This window comes from Centruroides vittatus, unplaced genomic scaffold (assembly GCF_030686945.1).
Source record: "Centruroides vittatus isolate TY-2023 unplaced genomic scaffold, ASM3068694v2 contig_628, whole genome shotgun sequence".
NCBI lineage: Eukaryota > Metazoa > Arthropoda > Arachnida > Scorpiones > Buthidae > Centruroides > Centruroides vittatus.
In genome coordinates this window covers 5,064,671-5,083,477 of record NW_027122385.1, presented here as the reverse complement: position 1 = coordinate 5,083,477, position 18,807 = coordinate 5,064,671, and the positions used below count along the sequence as shown (strand labels likewise).

Here is an 18,807-nt window from a genome sequence, read left to right as displayed (position 1 = left end):
TATTTACACAGATATAAAGAACGAGTTTATGCTATAAATATATAATACATCCCCACCCCTTTGGTATGTGTTATAACTATTATAGTGTATATTAAAGGGTGAAGTGAGAAGATTGCTTAAATTATAAATATTATATTACATAATTATAAAATAAATTTACGAACAGACAGCTGATTGTTCATTTCTTTTTCTTTTTTTTTTTTTTAAATTTCGAAGTAATGATAATTAAAATGAAGATTTTAATTAATAAAATTCCGAGATATTGTTGCATCTGTCTGCTTTTTTAAAAAATATATAATTACACTCAATTGCTTGATAAGTTTACTTTAATTTGACGTCATTTCGTTAACCTTTCTTTGCGCAAAAAAAGCACAAAATAATTGCTAGATCTTTTATGTTTTCTTCCTTTTCAATGCTGTTAGACAGAAGTTGATTTGCTTCTCTTACAATCACATCAAAGTAAGTCACTTCAATTATATAAAATTAATTCTCTTTCACTTTAATTTTGTGTAAATAGAAGGATAATTTGCATAATCTCTATTAATTATTTATCTATATTTTATCATTATTTTAATAATTAATTTATGGAAAGAGTATTTTAGAAATGTAAAATATTTTCTCCTGATTTGTTTCTCTTGCAATCTCACCAAAGTCACTTTAATAATATTATTTACTTTAGTTTTACATAAATATAAGGATAATTTGCATAATTTATTCACTATTTTCCTATATTTTATTATTATTTTAATAATATTCTAGGTGATGAAATTGAGGAAAGTATTTGGAGTTCTAAACTAAGTAATTTTCCTCAACTTTATCACTTCTATAAAATTTTTCAAAATAAAATAATTTAAAAATAATTACTTACCAATTTGTTTCCATATTCTATGTTAAAGTAATGATTTTATTAATTTTATTCAACAGGAATTACATAAATTAAATTAAATTTATTTATTTTTCCTTATTTTCTTGTCAATTTAATTATAAAAATTCATGTGTAAATTAAACTTTTATTTTGTATAAGTCAATATATTCTTAAAATTCGTAAACAAGGCGTGTAATGAATTAAAGTGTTATATAATAACTTGTATAATCAGTTATTCACTTCACTCTTCTTCTTTGATGTATGTGTAATTAAATAACCTTTATGCTAAACATATGTAATGGTAAACTAAGAAAATATAATAGGTTTTAAATATTTAAAATATAATTTAATGTATACTATATATAATTACAGCGTGCTTAACGTCATCACTTGAGTTTATAATGCCTAAACTGTACCTTCTGTGCTCTTCTTGGTATTACAGGTGGCATAGTTTAGGCATTTAATAAGTTAAATTTCTATATTTTTAAATCAAAATATCTAAAAAATTAATCGAAATTTTATCTCGTTATATGTCATGTAATTTGACTTATTTAAATTTAAATCGATTATGCAAATACATTAATTTTTGTTAGTGTATAACGCGAATACAGTGATTAATTAATGTTTCTTGTGGTCCTAATCGCCAACTAATTTGGAGACCTTTCGAAAAATATTTATAAATGGAATTTAATATACTGTATAATTATTACTGTTTGAGTTTCATAAGTTGGGGAATAGAGTAAGGCCTTGGATATCCTCAGTTTAAGAACTCGAATCCATTTATTTGAGATTCTTAAAGTTGATAAGATCAGAACCTGAGATAGGTGAAAAGGCTTGGAGTAGTCACGAATTCACTTTTTTTAATCATATACTTTACGTAAAGAATAAATTCTGGGTCCTCTATGTTCAGGGCCCTACCCTTTAAATTCTCGCTGCATGAGTGAGTGTAGAGTTCGGAAATTCGAACTTTTTGGAACAACTTGCAAGTATTAAGTTTCAGAATAACACATTTCCAAGTAATTTACATATTGTTTTGTTAGTTTTAGTCATAGTAACCGCAACTAACCGACTTTCTTTTGCCAAACAATGTCATCGTTTGTTTAAGTGTAAAGGTTGGATTTTTATTTGTAACACCAATTTTGACTCATCCATTATCCTTTAGTCTCATGAATACTGCTTAAAATATCAAAAGTAGGAATGATTCCAGTAACCTAGACAATTATTTGTCTAGAGTAAGAAGGAGTTTATTCAAAGGAACGTAAATTACTCCGGGGTGGTTACGTTTATTTATAATTGCGATATTATTTCAGATCTGCAATCGTGCAATTCACTTATTGTAGAATAAACAATTTTCCTAAAAATTATTTCATCAAATAATGTAATTTCTGTAATTTTCAAGGATTAAATAATGGTTTATGTTGCTAATAAATATTTGTCATTATATTTATTAGTAACATACCATTATTTAAGTCTTGAAAATTATCGAAATTACATTATTTGGTGAAATAATTTCTTAATTGAATTTTTAATGATAAAATATGCTCTCGAGAAGACATTTCATCAGTAAAATTATAACATGGACGGTAACGTTCCAAATTTATTATTATTTGCTTATATTACTACAAATTATAAAAAAATATATTTATAAAGTTTGTTATAAATTAATATAGACGAAGATGCTAGATTTTTAAATATGAATTATTTTTAATTCTCCTAAATTAACTGTAATTTTCTGAATTGTTAAATACCAATTTTCGTTACTTAACTGATAATAAAGTGTAGTAAATTGATTTCATCTACATTAATATTTACGTTTCTAAACGATTTAAGTGTGAATTATTGTGATTTGGAAAGTTTTTAAATCCCTCGTGATGTTTTGTACCGCATAATTCTACTTTTATGCCGTTATCAAATGGTACTTTCAACTAGACCCTACAATAGATTATTTTCTATGGACGTAAAACTGAAAGGCCTCCAATTTTGACTGTTGTTCAGGTCTTCATCTTTAGTTTCTCAAATTCTTAATTCCAATTATTAAAATTAACATTAACATATTATATTGCCTAATTCAGCCAGCAGATTGGAATGATTTCATATATTTAAATAAAGATTTCAATTGATATATATAATTCAATTTTATGTAAATAACAGGAAACTTCTCTAATTTTTATTTACTTTAACATAATTTTATCTGATAATCGAACGATAAAATTAATCTTTAAATCTTTATATAAATCTACGTTACGATACAATAACGTAGTTACTACCAATTTGTAATAACTGCAATAAATTATATCATTTAAGAAATTTAGAACGAAAGGAAATTAATTATTTTAAAAATAGATATATTAAGTATTATTATTTTACTTTTCTTACAGTTAAACCATTTTATTTTTTAAAGAAACGATCATTTAAATTCAGTTGTAAACCCGAATTTACCACTTTTTTGTAGGGTGGATAATGTGGCAAACGTCACGTAATAATCAATTTGGGACGAATTTATTTTTAGATCATCTGGTCGTGCAGCAATGAAGTTATTTTCAGATCACATATATTAAAAATACTTTAAATCGTATCATTTCCTCCCTATTATATCTCCTAAATACATCAAGCAGAATTAACCATTCTTAATATTGAAGAATGCTTAATTCTACGGCACGACTCAACTTTGGGGGTTATGCAAATTAAATTCAAATTAAGTAAATAATTATATAAATATTAATAATTTTAATTAGTATTTTTTAAATTAAATTCTATAAATATTTTTTATACTGTAAACTAGAAAAATATTGCTATTTTTAAAAACTTGAGTCGTGACATTCTTACAAGATCTGTAATTGCTGTATAGGAAGAATATAGGAAAGAGAGTGATAATATTCTTTCCTATATACTTTATTACATTATAAGTATAAGAAATATAGATATATTAAAATAATACGCTAGTCCTATATTTTCTGCAGTATATTTATATGGTGTAAGGTATAGAATATAAGAATATAATAATGTCGGAAATATACATTTATTATCTATATATTGTATGAAATAGACAGTATTGTGTAGTATATAGATGATGTAGGGTAAAAAACAGAGGAATATGGAAATATTTTATTTACAAAAATAAATGATAGTTTCTTACAAAAAAAAAATTCTTTTCTTAAAAAGAGAAGGGAGAAGTATTGAGGAAAGACGATATCATAATTCTCCAACCTTGATTATCGTTACAAATTAAATTGGACAAGGGATCAAATTTCATTTTGTTTTATATTGTTGTTATTATATTTACGATATTTAGATGGCAAATAATATACAAGTCATCAATACAGGTGATATACATCGATTGACGAAATCAGTATAAACTTTTTATCTTTGAATCTGGTCAAAGTCGTTAAAGTAAAAACTAAGTTTAGAAACGAATAAATATAAGATAAAACGTTATATCGAGGAAGTGGGAAGAACAAAAGCAAACATTCTATTGAATAGAATGCCATTTTCTTTGCCACTCCATGGATTTTTCGCTTTTTGATCCTCTTTTTCTTCATCTTGACGAAGTCAAAACGTCATCATCTTCCTCCAAATTCTTCACGTCGAATGGATAAATTCGAATTTTTTAAGGTAATTTATTCATTTCTTCTAAATGACTATTTTTAAGTGACTAATTTTCATCTCCGTTTATCTAAAATTTATTTTTAATTGTGAATCTATAAAATTATCTGCCAAAGCTTTGATACCATTAACGAGAGATTCGTCTTTATGAACTTTATCATTTGTATTTTCGTCACACTTTGATTATATTATATGAAAATGTAATAAATTCTTCAGATATTTATCTTCAGAATATGAAAAATTATTATAATAATAATTATTTTATAAAAAAATTATACGCTGATAACGTTAAAAAATTTTTTAAACAAATCTTAAACACAATTATATTAATTCTTAATATCAAATTCAATCTAATGAGGTTATTTAATAAGGTTCAAGCCCACAAAACATTATTATTTGAGCCAAATACTGGTATAACTATCATAAAATATCGATTCATAAACAATTCAAAGTAATATTTATAAATTTTTAAAGCAATTTTAATTTAAAAAATTTGAAAATTTTATTAAGCTTAATAAATAATTAAATTAACACAAATCTAATCACTTATATTAATAAAAATCCCAAAGAAATATTTAATTTTGTATATTATACATTATTAAATTCTGTTTAAAAATATTAATTTTTACCAAAGAAATAATAATAATATCAATTTTTGCTGCAATAATTTTAGTTCATTAGCATCTTTTATCTTCAGCATCTTTAAACATCTGCATTTTTTCGGATAATATTTTTGCATTTTTTAAGTTCTTAAATGCAAAAATAATTGCATTTTATTCTCATAAAAAATATTATTTTTTGTATTTGTTTTTAATTTAGTTTATAAGATATGAAATAAATTAAAATGTTTGTATCAGCGCTTTCTATATATAGCTATATTAGAATAAAGTAGATAGAAAGGGGGCTTAGATTTATAATAAAAGATAATAAATATCCAACCAGATTCCAAGTAATTATCAATTGGCGAGAAGTAACACTTTCGTACTTTGAATGTACACAAGTCATTCCAAAGGCTATTTCTTTGTAATTCTTCTCGGAAAAAAAATTAATAATACCGTATTTGCAAAATGATTCTTTGCGATATCCTCGATGTTTATTACTGATTCATTTTGTTTTTAAATAATAAATAAAAATATAAATATTTAAGTAAAACAAAATTTACATTTATGTCTGCGGCTTGAAGGATAAGGACCAATGTCAAAGGCGAATATCTCTGACATTGGTCCTTATTCTTCCAAGTCACATATAGAATACAAGGTGGCCCAAACGTCATTTAACCCAGTTAATTGAGTTTTTATATATTTTGGATAACTTGTAGCCTATTAGTAATTTAAGATTTAATGAATAACGACTTGAATTAAAGAAATTCCATCGAAAACTCACACCTTTTATCTGTGAAAATGCTCTAAAATTTAACAAATTTTGGAGCACTTTCTCAACCCAACATATCATTTTTAAGCAGTTTTATTAATTTAAAGTGCATCAACTATGAAATCAGATCTAACAGTATTAATTTTAAGAGGAGTAAATAATTCTATTGAACAATTACCGCTTTCAGGCACGAAATTATTATTTCAAAATTTCATAAAATAATCATTACTTAAGTAAAATTAATTGTTTAATATATAAAACATCAATCATGTGTCACTTAAAAGAAATGATTAAATTAACACAAAAACGATTAGATTTGGGAAGAATTTAATGCGTTCAAATTATAGAAAATATAATTAATTTTTTAAAATTTTATTTTGTATTTATATTAAAAGAATTTACTTAAATATCTTCTTTAATTCTTTAATCATTATGTATGATAGAATCTTCACATGTCATTTAGTAATTGGAGAAGGTTCAAAAGTCAACAGCTTCCCTTTGTTTCGTCTTACAAAATAAATAAATTATTTTATATTAGTTTTATTGTTCGAGGAAATTTTTATATTAGTAATATTTTTAAAAAATTAAATAAATTTAATTTCTAATCATCCTTTGATTGTCCAAAAGCCAGTTAATCCTGTGATTCGCTCGAACAATCTATCAAAGGATAAAAGCTATTTTTATTTTGTTACACCTTTGTCGATTTGTCTATTAAACAAGAAATACCTCATCTTGAACATTTTGTAAGTAATAAAATATTTCAATAAGACAGGAATTTAGTTTTTACGGTGATTAACTGACCTTTAGGTCATACTATATTTTAATGCAACAAATTTTAAATTTATTATTCAAATAATTAAAAAATAATAATTGAATTGATAAAATATGAATTAATTTATTTTAATAATATTAATATATGCAAAGATATATTGGAAAGATTTCGTCAGTGTGTTATTTTTCTAAAAACTAAACGTGCCATTTTTATGTAGAGTTGCCAAGGTCTGTTTTGATCTCGTGTTTCTATGGCATCGAAGGGATGTTGTCGGCATTGAGATCCTTAAATAGACAATAATATTAGTATCGAATCATAAACATGGCAATCAATTAGACTCTCGATTCACTACATTGATCCTTTAAGTCTTTTATTTACAAGCCATTTTAATTTTTATTGTGTGTTGTTATATATCCTATATCCTTTCAAAACAATCTTTGACTCTATTTAAATTGTTTTCTAACTTTTACCAGGAAATGATTTTGTTTGTTTGCTATTGAAATTGTCATTTATTTTTTTCTTACTCGAAGCTGTGTTAAATATATAACAATGAATTGGCATTGTTGTTCGAGTTGTTTTTATAATCGTGAGTAAACAACAAGACTTAAAATCCATGAACAATTTCTAATAAACATGCCATATAGTCCATTGTGAAGTACCTCTACATGGTATTTTTAACGATTATTTATTGCTTACTACTGATTTCTATGAACGCTTTTACTGTATATAAATATAGAGGAACGTGTAAAGGTAGTAGTTTGAATACATAAATATGAAAACATCTCGTCCTTGGTATTAAAAAACGAGATAGATCTGTGTTGCTGGACACCCATTCCATTAATAATCAGACCTTGAACTCTCGTCGAGTGACAACTATTACTCTAGATTTTCTTTTTTTCTTATCATTGTTTTGAGGTTTCAACATATCCTAATGACTTCAAATTACTTTGAATGATAGAAAGAATAAACACGATCATTTGGGACAGCTGTTCAATGATATTGCATTGGGTTATATGTTCATTAATAGCAATCGCCATTACGATGAGAGACGTTCGCAATTGATGTCTTCAAAGGATTCGCGAGTTCTTCATATGTAAAACCTCATTGCAACCTATAAATTACGTCATTTTTCAAAATTAAAAATGTTTTTTGTGCAAAATCGTTTACGCTAAGATAACTTATTCAGCCATTTTTTAAAAGAAAATTTATATCACTCTTTTGAAAATTATTAATAATTTATCGATTTATATCAATGATAACATTTCGTTTCTTCACACGATTATTATTTCTCAAACATAAAAAAAATTTAATTTCTTCCACGTTAATGTAATTTTGGGTCAACGATTCGTAAAAATCACTCGAATTTATATTCTGAGTATATGTTACTGCCTACAAGCCTAGCTTTATAATCATTAAAAGCATAAGTTTTGTAGTAAATAAGGAAATGAATATTCGTCTAAATGCATATTTACGTGCTTTTATTATTGTATAAATGATATTCATCAACACGCCACATTCGACCATATAAACGGTCTTCAAAAAACGGTACTATATTCAGCCACATGTACAACACTAACACTGAATATATTAAGTTTTAATTCGCATATTTTCTTGTTTACGTTCGATTTTCAATTTTGAAAGTCATCGCGTTTATTCTTGTCGTTTAGTTAATTCACCCGCAGATCCTTGATTGTAATTGAATTCTATTTTTATATACAGTATCTATAGCAAGTTCGAGTAGAATCAGCAGTTGCGAAAGTCTGTTACTTTCTTTTTTTACGTATTAAAAATCGCTATAATTATAAATTAAACAAATAAACCAATAAATTTACAAATATATAGCATAATATACAGCTTAATTTTTTATACACTCTTCATGTGCTATTACTGTTAAGCATCGATCTAAAAATGCTGAAAAAACAGTCGTTGAAAAAAAATGGAAATGCCCTTTAACAAATTGTAAATTGATAACGATATTTTAATAGCTTAAATCTAAGAAATCACAGCGGTTTGATAATTAAGAATCAACGACGTCGAATTTTTTCCGAGAAAAGTCAATGAACCTGTTTCTTAATAAGCTTGAACTATCGTACTGATTTATAATACCGGTGTGTTTGTAAGGTAATCGGTGCTTAAGTGACGTCAAATACCGCTCTAGATGTTTTTTGACTTATAAAAAATCACAAAAAAGTTTCCAGAAATCTAAAGATATGGCGAAATATATTTAATAATATATAAATTGTACTTATAACTCATTCACTCCCTTCAAGCAAGATTTATATGTAAGCCAAATAAGATTATAGCTTAGTATATGAATAGCTTAGGTCTTGATACAGTCTTGGTCTTCACTAAGCATTGGAACTTGTAAGCTAAAAGCGATACAGCTTAGACTTTCACTCTACGAGAATAAATTTTAAAGTTTTGCGCTTTTAAATTTTACTACAGATAACAGACATGATTACTCAACATGAACTAAATGAAACTGTTAGGCTATAAACATAATAATTTTAATAAATTAACAAAAATAAGAAATAGAAGCGAGAAAATTCCTGTGAAGTACAGAAATTTATATTTTCTTTTATGAAATAAACATGATTTGAAGAAGATTTTAAATAGATATATTTAATATTAAGTTATTTATTATTAATATTATATTTTTTATACATAAGTTGCTGTACTTTTGATAGAGTAATGACATAATTATAGCCATAAATTACTTGTTTTATAAACATACATATGACAAATAGTTGTTGAAAATAATTGCAAACTTGCAAAGATTTCTGTCAAATAAATGTATTAATAAATAAATATGACCGTAGATATCTTTTATTGATAAAAATGGCTTTATCAAGACATTCTTAGAGTTCCGAAAGACAAATTCTCAAGAGAAATTGATAGAGAGGGAGAAGTGGAATTTTATTGTTTACCCAAAAAATATCGAAAAGATCGCCGAAATATTTAGTTTAATTAAATTAAACAAATGTTTTTAGAAGACTTATAAAGTCTTCTTAAAACCTAAAACATAATTTTAACAGTTACAAACCTCAAAAACATAATTTAAATACCCTAACTGATGCCATAAATTACTCATTAGAACATCATAAATTGCTCACTTATAATAATTTTGCGTAACTTAAATGATATTAAAATGATAAAAATACGCATAAATCTATCATCTTGTAATTATATTTTATCGATAATTAATGTTTGTAACCTTTTTAAAGCTATGCTTAAATTAGTAAAACTATTTATCTGTTTGTATTCAACGAGAGGAGAACTTCAAAATTGTATTTACAGATCGATACTTTGATCGATTATGTACTAATTTTGATTATATTTTAAAATCTTTATCTATTAAGAAATAGGACCATCTTGATATCTTTAAAAAAAAAAAAAACTTTACTACAATTAACAGAAACGGTTACTCAACATGAACTAACTGGAACTATTATAAACATAACAAATGAGGCCTTTGGAAGACAACCAACAAGAACGTTGTTGCATCCTCTTAACGTCGTCACATCCTCAGTTACTATGACTTTTATAATTGTGTAGACACTGATCAACTTATATTACAAATTTCTAAAAAAAATATCTATATATATAATCTCCTCCCTGTAAGTATGTTTTCTTTATTCATTTAATATTCTGATACTTAAGGAATCTGATTAATTATGTACTTTCTAAGAATCGTTCAAGGACTAGTTATAGACATTTTAAGAATTAATGATAAAAACTGACCATTAGTTTAACATGTGGTTTTTGAGTTAAATTCTAAAAAGACTATTTTCGTTTCTAAAAACTTGATTATTATATAATATAGAAGGTAAAAGTGATATATTACTCCCTTTCGACACTCTTTCTGAGAAGAGTTATATACTCGATATATGGGTTTTCTTTTGTTAGAAACGCAATTATTCAAATTGAATTTCTTAGAATTTGATTAATTTCTTAATATTTGAGAGAAAATTTGTCATATATTGCTCGACCGAGTTCTCGTTTAAAGTATTGTATTTAAGATGACCGCATTTCCTCTTCGTTATCATCAAATTCCATCTTCGAATGAATGACACCAAATTCTTTCCCCCTCTCTCCAAGAAACAACGATTTGAACATTTCTATTTAAGTATTCTAGTATCTACAAGCTTAAAAATTCAGTAATTATAATTCATTGTCTGTGCCCATTTTTTTATTTTTTAACTAAAGATCTTGAACCTTCTGAATACAGCGTAATTATCTCTATACGTAAAATTAATTTAAATTAACAATTTCTTACATATACACAGTGTTCTTACCTGCACAATTTGAACAAACTGCATAAATTGTGCAGGTTATACGTAAGCAGTAGATTTTTTCAATATATTTTACATATTTATTTTAAAAAATAAATTTATTTCAGAAAAATTCGCTCGATTTCCATATTTTGGAGGGTCGAAAAATGTTCGAACTACAGCCTACTTGAAATTATTTAAATTTATTAAAGGTATCTTTGATAATTTAATACAATTAATTTAGAAAAATATTCGAAATTAAATTTAAAAAATAATGATAAAATAAGCGCGTGTGAGGTGACAAACTAAACACATCCCTTTGCCAAGTTACCAGCTGGTGTTAATGTTACATTTTAAAACCGATGACGTAATGTTTTTACGTAACTTTATTTTGAATAAAATAACACCTTTTTAAAACTAATTCCCCGCAAGTTTTTAAATTGTTGAACCTATAAATTTATTCATGTTAAAATTCTTTCTTCTCAAACTGTTTAAAACGTAAACGAGCATAAAATCATCGACCGTCATTACTAGAATTTAAACGTATTTAAGTTTGAATATTTCTAATTGGTTAAGAAAACCACGTGAAGTGGTAAGGTTACATACAATTCAAAGTCATCATACTTGTATGTCATCGAAAGTGTTAAATCCGTCTTATTATTTGTTTATAACCCTTTTTATAAATCTCACACGATACTTCCGTTGCCTATATATTGAGCAATAACATAACAATGTGTCTGTAACACGTGTTATTGCACATTAAAACGAAACATTACCAGAATAATAAAATCATTACTCTTCTCATATATAAAGAATATTATAAATTATTCGACAGCTCTTCGAAACAATTACTTCTATAATATATTTTATACTCGAAATTACTAATAATAAACTAAATTGACATTAAACCAATGTTTAAATTCTAAGAAAATGCAAAGCTAAAACTCACGTATATTATGTCTTTGTCCACTTCGTGAACTAAAACTTATTATACGGAGGGAAGTGAATCACAATTTCTTGGTAAAATACCTTTAATTATTAAGGACAAGAAGCAAGTATTTAAATGTACCAAACTCACGTTTCTTTGGAAAGAAATTTAAAATTCCTTATAAATAACGATAAAAGAATCTTTTCAAATTTATTATTGAGTAAATAATTTAATATAAATTAAAGCTTTTACTTATAATTAATATTTTAAATTCAATAAGTCTATAACAGGGACGGACTTTAAACTTCTTATGACCTTCAGATATAATATATAAGATGTTTTCCTTCTCCACTAAGTACTAATGAATTTAAAAGTGCGAAGCCCTAAATTTTATTCTCGTAGCATGAGGCCTTAAGTTTTAGCTTGTATAAATACATCTTTGTCTAATAGAGCAGTGTTTTTGAACTGCCGGTCAGCAGAAAAATATTTGACCGTATTAATCCTGGCGCAGTTGTTATTTAAATAGTAATCCAGAGTTACTGTACAGTACGTAACAACTCTAAATTACTATTATTTATATAAAGCTTTTAAGCATACCGGTAATTCGTAATCGCATATAATTACTTGGTCCATGTAAAATTATCCATAATTTTACCGGTCCGCGATGAGAAAATGGTTGAAAAACACTGTAATAGAGTATATCAGCTGTAGAATCTGGATTTGATTTCCTGATGAAAAGATTCTTTTTTATATGAATGGCAAGTTTTAATAACTTTTTTATGTTTAAAATGGAAATAAATTGCTTTTTAAAATATTTGCACTACTGATCACACCTATTTTTAAGAAATAATTTTGAGCATTCTGGCTTGTTTTTACTTTTTAAGGTCGAACATTATGTGAAAATCTCTTTAAACTTTAAAACTTTCTTTACGTTTATTTGATTTGATTTTAATTGAATTTAATTAACTCAAATATTAATAATATAAATAATTTAATTTTTGATTAGTCACGAACGAGTGGACAGTTGAAGTCGGATGAGTGATGAATCCGGTAGAAATCTTCGAGATTTTTTGTGGTTAATCAGACCGGTTCTCTAATTAAAAAAAATCACGAGAATTCGAAGAAATTCAATCTCAATCTGTAGTTAGAAGTAGGAACATCTGGCAGATGAATTTTCATTGTTTATCTTTATAATATTCAATATATCATTTGCCATAGGTAATTAATACGATAGAAAAAAAATAGAAATGTCATAAATAATTGGTTATTTCTAGCATCAAATTCTAATTACACGATCTAATTAGGAACTAGAAAATCCTTTCGTCTCACTCCATTTACTACGTATATCTAAAGAATGTCCATGCTCTTCTGTCAAAAAATAGAAAGTGCTTCATATAGAAAGTCTTTCACTTGTTATATTTTTAACATTAAAATAGAATATTATATACACCAGTTGACCCAAAAGCCAAATTACAACTCTTTAACAAATTCATATTTATAAATGCGCCAGGAATACACTAAACAAAACACGATTAACTGACGGCCATCCTGTTATTTTAATTTTTTTTCTATACAGTGGACCCCCGATATAACGCGCATGTCGGGCGGGAAACAACACCCGCGTTATAAGGTGAACTGCGTTATACCGAGCGGCGCGGTGTAACGAGGTTCACCTCTTTACTTTAGCAATAATGTCAAACTTTTCTTTCACACTGTAAGCTTTTCTTTAACTCATCATGCATACAATAATTAAACACTATTCAAAATACATGCAGAAACTCAATACATACACAATTACTCAATACGCAGTAACAATAAAATGCGCTACTCACTAACGCCGCACAGACCTGTATAAACGTGTTTGAGCTTATCGCGTCGCGAACATCGCCCGCGCTATAACTGAGTGCGCGATATAGTGAGCAGCGCTATAACGAAGGTCTACTGTATTGACAAATGATACCGGTGATTCTTCATTTAATTCCATTGAAAATACGCTGGAAGGTAAAATGTTTTCGTGTTTTAGATGCGTCTAACTTGTGTAATTTTTAAGCAGGACAATAGAAATTTCATTTTTCTGCTTTATGATATTACTATGAAACGTACGGTACAATCGTATAAAATTATGTTTCGATAGATGAAACTGTTCACAAAATATACTCGAATAATTCAAAGCACTGCATTTTCAATTTAACTTACGTGATTTCGATGAAGGATGTTTTTTTGTAATGAACTTTGACTTTTTAAAACATTTTTGCCTAAAATAATTTGATAGTGTGTAATTTACTATGACTCAAATTAGCCAGTTTCATTGTTATTTAAATTTTATGGTTTTTCTGCGAATGTTATCACGTGATATTGTTGTTATTCTCTATTAGTGAAGTCTATTTTATAGACTTCACTAATAGAGAATAACAATATCACGTCTTTTTATTGATGTTTATTTGATATTCCAAAACATTAAAATTCCATTAGTTATGCTACAAAATGATTCATTCAAATATAATAATTCTGTTGTGAAATAATTATTTTATAAGATAAATTTCATCTTTATAATTAACCTAATATTTTGTACATTACTTACAATTCTTTGTACTTAATCAATTCCCCCTGTAACAAGGGCTCCTTTATTATGAATAAAGACTATTATTATTATTATTATTATTATTATATATATATAGTTTTTTTTTAATTAATTACGTGTACAGTTTTTGAGCCACTTTTGATCCCCTCTCTCCCAGCTATGTACAATAATGTACTTCTTTCAGACCCGATCCCGTTTAATTACGTGTTCATGGATCACCACGGCATTGAAGAAATGATTTTAGAAAGTTCTGAAAATATTTTCTGATAATTTATTCACATGGCTAGTAAGTAGATTTACAAGGACAAATGCGTATGCCACTAATATCACTTAAAAACTGTAGGGAACCCGTTCTGAAACAGCGGATTCCACCCCGTCGGTTCGTCTCACAAAATCAAAACAGTCAGATAATCCACATAAAATAACTTTAATCTACACTCAGGGACCACCACTTCGTCCTTCCTCTCTCTCTTGTTCTTGTGTCCCGAACTCCTCTCACCGTCCCTCTTCCCGCCTTTTTTCTCCCTTCCTTTTTATGGTTCTTTGTCTACATTTATTATCCTCTTTTACAACCCTTTATTACCGCGTGTAGGTGGATTGCACCCTTTCCGACCAAACCGCAAGTGAGGGAGGACGAGAAGGTCCGATATCACTACAAAAACGTTCACGTAGACAATGCCTCGACCCCTTCCCCATCGTGTACAATGGTGTGCAGTACTTTACACGACCCTTCCTCCCCTGAAACTGTACACGTAAATCAATGGACCAACCCTTATCTTAACTAATCCACGTTATAAATCAGTATTTAACACTTGCAATATATTTGCATATTCATAATTTGTAGTACGATTATTCAATTATGAAACATTACTTCTTACAATTATTTATCAAAAATATAGTCAAAGGTAAATATTTAAATCGCGGAGAACGTTAAATATGGTGTCAACATGTAAAACTGGGGGATTTAACTAATAGAATGGTGCGGATATTTGTATAAAAAATTGTTTTCTAGAATATATTTGAACAGGTAAAGATGTTAATTGCTGTTTTTGACATATATTTTTCGACTCGATAACATAAATTGGTTCGATATACCTGGAATAATGTCACAAAACATGTTCCAAAAACTTTTATGTTACTCTTTCAAGTCATTAAGCTACCTATTACTAACTTGTACTGGAGTTTTTGCAATATTCTGCATATGGTCTTCGAAGTATTTGCACGAAAACATTTAAATTCTCAGAAATTATCGCATTGCAACAGATCTTAATTGATTTTCTTGATTGCCAACAAACTAATCCATTTACTTAATAATACATCAATTAGGCGAAATTTGTCATAAAAAATAAAGTTTAGGGTACATATATAGAGATTAAAATTTAAATTATTTGATATCAATCATCATTAAGATTCAATATCTTCAGTCACGAAAAACATTCAAAATTTAATTACTTACAATTCTTTGCATAAGAATTCTCTTATGAAAGTATTTAATTAAAACATAAAAAATTAATAAAAAATTCGAGGTTATTTGGTTAAATTAATTATAATATAATTTATATATACCGATAAGAATCTAATTATGTTAAAATATGTATTTATGTTTGTGTTAAGCTATTTAATACGTCTCTGTTAATGCATACTTAAACATAATTTAGATGCTATAGTGCTCCAAAGTTTGGAAATGTTATCTCGATCTCGGTATAACGCTTTTTTATTAGTTTTATTTTCTTAAAATATATATATATATATATCTTAAGTTACTATATAATTAATCCTTAATCGTTTATCGTTTAATTAATATATAATTAAGTTTAGAATATCGTTGTTATCTCGAGCTTCTCACAGGAGAGCGATTTCTCCAAAAAGCTAACGAATTTTCTGAATTTTCATTAATTATAAATTGTAATTATTTAATTAATTTATAAAATTAATTATGTTTAAAGACTATTTTAACGTTAGATTATGCTTCGAATAAAAGTACTATTGATCTTTTGCAGTAGTGGTGTTTAAGTTATGCGACCTCTTGACTAGCAAAGTTTCGTGAGGCACCTACTATATGATTTAAGTTTATATATTATGTGATAGGTACTTTGTACAATATCAAGTATTCTGTGATAGGTACAAAGTAATTGTACGATTTCTTGATATTATAGGTTCCTAACCAGTCTAAAATCCAGGTTTTAAAGCAAGACTCTTGACAAACGTGCGTGTCTGAGGCCTAAGTAAAAGTACAGGTTTATTATGCTCAAAACGCATTGGTTGAACTGCAATTATTCCAAGATTCTAGAAAATGATTTATTGATTTATTTTAAAACCAACTTCTCGCACAATCCCTGCGAAGGATAAATCAACAGACTAAAAACCTTTTCTATATCCCAGTACGAATAGCTTTAGATAAAAACTAACGTTTTCGACCAAAACTTGGTCTTCGTCAGGCTATTGACCAGTATAAAATTTGAAACTGGAATTCGAACAACGTGTTTAAAATTATTTTAAATTCCAAATTATTTAAAAATTGGAAATTAATTTTTACCGTACATGCTACAGAAGTGATAAAAATATTGTTACATCCCAACAAATAAATAATACGATTTATTTGCTGCTGTAGAAACGTTAGCAACAAGCTAGTGTTGTTTACGCTTTTTCTCATAGCACCAGCTCCATGCATACAAAATATTGGCGGCATCTTTCGCATTAATACAGTTGCCGGTTTTGTATATTTCTAACGCTTCAAGGTTGCGAAGATGTTGAACCTGATCTGACATTTTTACCAATTTGGCCCTATGGAGGTCGGCTTTTATTTCAGGATCTGTAGCATAGGCAGCTAGGACGGTGATATGCCTTTAGTTGGCGATATCATATCCGTGTTCCTGTATTCTTTTGCTTAGTGAGCGCTTCGTGAATCCGATGTATACTAGATCTCGCTGGAATCTCTGAAGAACCATATAGACACCCGGTGCTCGACTTTCCTCTATCCTGTCTTTATCATTGCATAGCCCATATATTGTGTTAGATCTCTTATATGCGCTCTTTGTGCCTTTACGGTTAGCAATTTCTTTATAAATTGAACTTAGGTGTTGGCTGTATTGCACCACTGTGCGTGATTGGTTGCAACTATGATTATGGGTGTCTACCTGTGTGCTGTGTGTGTGGCGTGTCGTTAGTAGGTTGGCGTATCTGTGCAATAAATTATGTATCATGCTTTGACCATACCTGTGCTTTACCGCTATGTTTTCAATTCGTTTTATCAGTATCCTGCCATCTAGTGTGGTGCATGCACGCCCTTCTAGTTAGTGCACGGAATGCAGAGATCTTGTAAGAAAAAGGGTCCGCAGAGTTTGATGGAATAAATATTGGTACGTAGCAAAGTTTGTAATGTATGCTGGTTTGCACTCTGTCTGCATCAAGGCGAAAGTTGACGTCTAGGAAATGTGCATTTGTGTCACTCTTCTGCTCCAGTTTGACAGTAAGGCCATACGGGTTGTTGTTCATGTATTCCAAGAAATCATTTACGCTGGGCTCAGTCTTCCAAAGAATGCAGATGTCATCTACATACCTTTCATAAACTAGGATGTTGGGTAGGAATAGAGGTATGACCTTTTGCTCCAATTGTCGCACAAGTCCCCTGAGATGGAGCTACACATAGGTACGCCCCGTTTTTGTAAATACGTAGAGTTGTTGAAGCGGAAGAATGAAGTATAGCATAAGAGGTGTGTTAGCTCTAATACATGCTTACGATGCATACCTGCCCCTTTGCGGCTTAGTAACAGATTCCTGAGTGCACAGAATCACGGGTTGTATTTTAATCTAGGGGTGTAGAGAGACAAAGACAGTAATGCATGCAACATCTGTTGCCTTAACTTGTCGTAAACTATCAATTAGATCATTGAAATTCTTGACATTCCAATCATACCCCTGGTAAGCGCTCAGATATAAAGTTGTGTACCGCATTGTCAAGCAACTTCGTAGGAGATCTGGATTTATCCAGAATTAGTCTCAGGGAAAGTATCGGTTTATGTGTCTTTGCGAAAGCAAATAGCCTAGGAGTTCCGGCGGGCAACCACTACTCTGTTCAACTTCCACTCCCTGACCAAGGGAGTTTGTGTGAATCGTTTCACTCGAGCCTGTACAGTACCTGTTTAAGTATGTATCATTGACGGGTTCACAGTCAGTGTCCATGATGTACTGCTGCATTAGTGATTTGTAAGTATCTTCCTTCAGTAAGACGAGATCTGCTTTTATCCGCTTTGTGCACGGTGTTCATTTGCCAACCATTTCCTGGATCTTCTTAGGAGACGGATTCGCTGGATCTTCTTAGTAATGCAGCACTACATCGTGAACACTGACTGTGAACCCGTTAATGATACATACTTAAACAGGTTACAGGTTCCACGTTCCACGAAGCGCTCACTA

At 28.4% G+C, this 18,807-nt stretch overlaps 1 protein-coding gene across 5 annotated transcripts in view; it reads left to right on the top strand.

Annotated features, from left to right (window-relative positions):
- Positions 1-18,807, top strand: part of LOC136979575 (monocarboxylate transporter 5-like) — a 39,476-nt gene that overhangs the window by 330 nt on the left and 20,339 nt on the right. Inside the window, exon 1 of one of the 5 annotated variants that reach the window (XM_067275591.1) lies at positions 386-459. The exons of 1 other annotated variant lie outside the window; for it this stretch is intronic. The gene's annotated coding sequence lies outside the window, so the exon portion shown is untranslated. Of the gene's footprint in view, positions 1-385; positions 460-4,148; positions 4,478-9,956; positions 10,233-18,807 lie in introns of those variants that run through there. 3 more of the 5 variants (XM_067275589.1, XM_067275587.1, XM_067275590.1) reach the window with 3 other exon arrangements.